A 6,000-nucleotide genomic window follows, 5' to 3' on the forward strand; every position below is an offset into this window, starting at 1 on the left:
TACCCATGTAACTGTCTAAATGCTTTTTAAAAGACAAAATTGTACCCGCCTCTACTACTACCTCTGGCACTTGTTCCACTCACCACCCTCTGTGTGAAAAAAATGCCCCTCTGGACCCTTTTGTATCTCTCCCCTCTCACCCTAAACCTATGCCCTCTAGTTTTAGACTCCCCCACCTTTGGGAAAATATATTGACCAGCTGATCTATGCCCCTCATTATTTTATAGACCTCTATAAGATCATCCCTCAGTCTCCTACGCTTAATATTAATACTTTAAGAATTGGAAGTGGAGCCATGTAAACGCAGTCCCATGAGGCTGAACAACAATAGAGGTGGTATCACTGAGGGAAGTGACAGTGGAAGTTGTAGAGCCACTGGCCATAATTCTTCAGCCTCAGGGATGGTCCCAAAAAGCTGGAGAATCACAAACCTTACACCATTGTTTAAAAAAGGGTGTAAAGATAATCCCAGCAACTACAGGCCAGTCAGTTTAATTTGGGTGACAGGGAAACTTCTAGAAACAATAATTCAGGACAAAATTAATAATCACATGGACAAATGTGGGTTAATGAGAGCCAGCATGGATTATGTAGGGGAAGATCATGTTTAACTAACTTGGGAGTGTTTTGAGGAAGTAACAAAATGGTTGATCAGGGAAATGCTGTTGACATGATGCACATGAACTTCCAAAAGCCGTTTGATACAGTATCACACAACAGACGTATGAGCAAAGTTATAGCTCATGGAATAAAAGTGGCAGTAGCAACATGGATATGGAATTGGCTGAGCAACAGGAATAATGGTTAAGAGTAATGGATTTTTTTGTGCTGGAGGAAGATTTGTAATGGAGTTCCCCAGGGGTCTGTGTTGCATCTCTTGCTTTTCTTGAAATATCTTGGTAACCTCGACCTTGGTGTACATGGCACAATTTCAAAGTTTGCAAATGATACAAAACTTGGAAGAATTATCAAATTGTAAAGAGAGTCCTGTAGAACTTCAAAGGATCATAGACAAATTGATGGAATGGGCAGAGAGATGGCAGACATAATTCAATGCAGAGAAATGTGAATGTTTCATTTTGATAGGAATTACATGAATAGACAGTATAATTCTAAAGTGGATGCAGGAGCAGAAAGACCTGGGTGTACATGTGAATAAATCATTGAAGGTGGCAGGATTAGAACAGGTTAAGAGAGGAGTTAATAAAGTATATAGCATCCTGAGCTTTATTAATAGATGTCAGACAACAAGAGCAAGGGGGTTGCATTTGTATCAGTCACTGGCTTGACCTCAGCTGGAGTATTGTGCTCAGTTCGGTCCACTGGACTTTGGAAGGATGTGAAGGCATGAGAGAAAGTGCAGAAAAGATTCACCGGAGCAGTTCCAGAGATGAGGAACTTCAGTTTTGAAGATAAATTGGAGAAGTTAGGACTGTTTTCCTTGGAGAAAAGGTGATTGAGAGGAGATTTCATAGACAGGGTCTAGACAGAGTAGATAGAAACTCCCCATTCATGAAATGATCAGGAACATGAGGGTACAAATTTAAATTAGTAAAAAGAGCAAAAGCGATGCGAGGATAAACTTTTTTTATGCAGCGAGTGATTAGGGTTTGGAATGCACTGACCTCCTTTTGTGCCTTTTTGTGATTCAGAATGTTCCCAATGGTGGGTGAGTCCAAAACTAGAGGTCATAGTTTGAGGATAAGGGTAAACCTTTTAAGACTGAGGTGAGGAGAAATGTCTTCACCCAGCAAGTGGTGAATCTATGGAATTCACTACCACAGAATGTAGTTGAGGCCAAAACTTGTGTGATTTCAAGAAGAAATTAGATATAGCTCTTGGGGCTAAAGGGACCAAGGGATAAGGCGGGAAGGTGTGATCAGGATATTGAGTATGATCATAATGAATGGTGGAGGTTTGAAGGGCCAAATGGCCTACTCCTGCATCTAGTTTCCATGTTTCGATAACAATTCTGTGATTAGAGAATGATGTGGCGAACTAACCAACCATTTGGAGATGTTGAAGATTAGGAGGAATAATATTCATGTCACAGACAATGTTCCATAAAAAAATTCTATAAAGGTGAGGAAGGGGCAGGGGCAACTGATCATGATTTTGGTCTTAGAGATATCCTTAACCTCCTTTCACTAGGAATTAAAGGCTAGGATGGAGAGGGAAGGACAAGAAGAAACAAAAACAAGTTTTGTCCTTGCCCTCCATAACTGTTGTTTAGTGAGCAGTATTGATGAACGAGAATGTGGCAGTCACAATTGACTGGTGGCTAGGCCTGTTATGAATCAGATGCACTGGACTTTGTTGCCCTCTGATTTGAGAGTGCCAAGATGTGGATGCAATCAGAAAAGTGATAAAAGTGAAGAAGTGAGGGATTTTCTGGGAACAAGGGCATCAAAGATGGAAGCTTTAGTTCCATAATTAACAGAGGCATCATGGCAGGTTGAGATGAGAAAGCTGGGGAGGAGTTCTATTCCCCCATGGACAAATGGTAAAAAAAAAATGGGATTCAGGAGAGATGGGAAAGTGAGTGGCAGTCGAGACAAGGAACCAGTCAGAGACTATCGGATCAATCATCAATAGGGAGAAAGGTCATGAAAGGTGGGGAGTGAGAAAGTAGCCATGGGTATAAATGAGAAGTTTATAATGAAGGATGGGTATGATTTGAGATCAACAAAGTCAAGGGAGAGGGCTGAAAATGTTTAAATAGAAATTGAAGTTAGAATGAATTAGAGATCAGTGAACTAGAGAAGGTAGGTATTCTGATGGCAGATTTCAAAAAGGGTTGGCCTGTATTGCTGTTGATTTTCTAACACAGTCCCCCAGAGTTGGTATGATGGAAACGGGGCTCAAGTCTCAGAAAATTTCTGCACTTGATGTTATAATTTTTTTATGTGAATTCTATGGGCCAAAATATCTTTCATTCTTTACTTGTTCGATTACTACCCACTTTGGCCTTGCACAGCCAACTTTTCTTATTTTACATTTCCCATCTTCTGCTCTTTCAGACTTTCTGTCGTTATTTTCCACCCTCTCCATTTCACCTGCTTAAAACTTAACACATTTCTAAATTTTCCAGTTCTGATGAAAGGTCATCGGCCCGAAACATTGAGCTATAACATCCATCTAGAAGCAGAAAAATTCTGCAGGAATTAGAACTTAATACATGCTTACCTGCTCTTGAGAACTGTGCAGAAACTTCCGATGGCCTGAGCTGCCTAGGGCTTGCATCAAAAAGTTCTTGCAGGCCTGAGTGCAGTCCAGCTCCGACTGATTCAAGGAAGGCGACACCCCTTTTTTTACCACACTAGCTGCCATAAAGCAGCTACATTTAAAGAGCCCATTGAAGTTGACAGGTCAGGGAGAAGGTAAGTGTCAAGGTAAATGTCAAGGGATTTGTATGGTCAGGAGAAATGGGGGTTGGAGGTCACAGGATTGGCATCAGGTTGTTTCTGCAGGTCAAGGAGGGTGGGGAATTGGTCTGGGTGTTTATAATGGTTACCCAGTATAAGTGGTTTTAATTCTTCTGTGTAAGATGTTCTTTCGGAGATACAGTGCAGACTCGATGGGCCAAATGACCTCTTTCAGCATGTAGAGATTCTATGGTTTAATGGTTCTATTATTAACTCCGTTTCTCTCTCCAAAAATGTCGCTTCTCCCGCCCAGCAGTTTTGGATTTTATTTCAGGATTTCCAGCATCCACAGTATTTTGATTTTGCGTTGATGAAGTAAACTTGCAATGTATCCCTTAAATCACACATGTATAGCCAAGTGTCCGGTGAAGGGCTGAATATTAAATCGAGGGACAGCAGCACAGATCAATCAAATTACTCTATGCTGAACAGTGTTGTTGCCAATGCACTCATCCATATGAGGGGGGGTATATTCCATCACACTTTGACTTGAGCTTGTGAACGTCGAAGAGGCTTTGAGGAGTCAGGAGCTTTTAAGTTTATTTATTAGTGTCACAAGTAGGCTTATAGTAACACTGCAAAGAAGTTACTGTGAAAATCCCCTAGTCGCCACACTCCGGCGCCTGTTTGGGTACACTGAGGGAGAATTTAGCATGGTCAATGCATCTAACCAGCTCGTCTTTCGGACTGTGGGAGGAAACTGGAGCACCTGGAGGAAACCCACACAGACATATGGAGAACGTGGAGACTCCACACAGACAATGACCCAAGCCGGGAATTGAACCCGGGTCCCTGGCGCTGTGAGGCAGCAGTGCTAACTATTGTACCATCGTGCCACCCTGCCACCATCCAGTGAAGATTTCTGGGGCTTTGCTTGTCCGGCTGTTGATATGGCTAGTCTGGTTAAATTTTCAGTCAGTGGTCACTCCAGAAATGTTGATAATGGTGGACTTGGTGGGCAGAGGCTGGGCTTTATGTTGTTCAAGTTAATGAGTGTGTGGAAGTTGTCTGGCGCAAATGTTAACTGTAACTTGTCAGCCTAAGCCTGGATGTTGTTCAAGTCCTGTTGTATGACATCCTGGACTGCTTCATTATTGTGGACTGTGAATAAATAGAGTCAGAAGAAAGTCAGCAAATAGTCCCTCTCGATTTTTAAAAATTCATTCATGGGACATGGGTGTCGCTGGTTGGCCAGCATTTATTGCCCATCCCTAGTTGCCCTCGAGAAGGTGGTGGTGAGCTGCCTTCTTGAATCGCTGCAGTCCATGTGCTGTGGGTTGACCCACAATGCCATTGTAGAGAGAATTCCAGGATTTTGATCCAGCGACCCAGTTGCAATGAAATGAAGGTTAATGATGGTCAGCTGAAAATGTTTGGGCTGGTATTTTCCTGAATAAGTAACTCCTGCGGCGATGCTATAGGATTCGGTGATTGGCCTCCAATAACTTTCCTTGGTGTCAGTCTAGTGTTGCCAGTGCTGATGTATGTCGAGCCTTTGACTACGAGTCACCACATTTTGTCCCATGAAGTTAAAAGGTCTGCATTTTACCATTGTAACTCATTATACAATACTTATATGTCACATACAGACTAGATGAGATGGTGGCGTAGTGGTAATGTCACTGAAACTCCAAAGTCTAAGTTAAATGAACTGAGGAGACACGTTCAAATCCCACCATGGCAGCTGGTTGAATTTCAATGTAATTAATAAATTTAGAATATAAAGCTTCTCTCAGTAACCATGACAACTATCATTGATTGTCGTAAAAAAACAACCTAATTCATTTATGTCCTTTAAGGAAGGAAATCTGCCATCTTCATTTGGTCTGGCCTACATGTGTCCCATGAGTCTTGACTCCCCTCTAAAAGGGCCTCACAAATCATTCAGTTCAATGGCAATTAGGGATGGGCAACAAATGCTGGTTTTGTCAGCGATGCCCACATCCCAGGCAAAAATAAAGGAATCCAAATTCCCTCATCGGCCTCGCCCCTCATTATCTTGTAATTTTCCTGCTTTACAATTCTCCAAGATCTTTTCACTCCTCCAATTGCTCTCATGCCCATATTAATCAAAGGCATGCTATGCCTTCAGCTGTCAAGGCTCTACATTCTGAAATTATTTCCTTCTCAGCATCTCTACCTCCTTTTTTAAGACACTCCCTAAAACTACTTCCTTGACCAAGCTTATGATCACCTTTCTAATGTCTCCTTGTGTTACGCATCGTCAAGTTTTGTTTAAAGTTCCTGTGAAGGAATCTGCTACTACATTAAAGGCACTATGTGAATACAGCTTGTCATCATATACGACGAACTCAATGATTAGCCCTTTAAATCCACAATTTTCTATTTTACTTGGACGCCTTGGTGCCATACTTCATAGAATGCTGCCTTAATAGTGAGGGTAGTTACTCTTCGTAACAAAGTAATTGAGACACCTCCAAAAAAATTCTGCATAATGTTGCACGAGGCTAATAAAATTAATCATCTTTCTGATGCTGAAAGAATGGCACAAAGAGCAATTAGTGTGAACAAAAATATTAAGCAAGTTCACATTAATTCACAGAATCAGTACAGC

The sequence above is a fragment of the Mustelus asterias genome, chromosome 20 (genome assembly GCF_964213995.1).
Source record: "Mustelus asterias chromosome 20, sMusAst1.hap1.1, whole genome shotgun sequence".
NCBI lineage: Eukaryota > Metazoa > Chordata > Chondrichthyes > Carcharhiniformes > Triakidae > Mustelus > Mustelus asterias.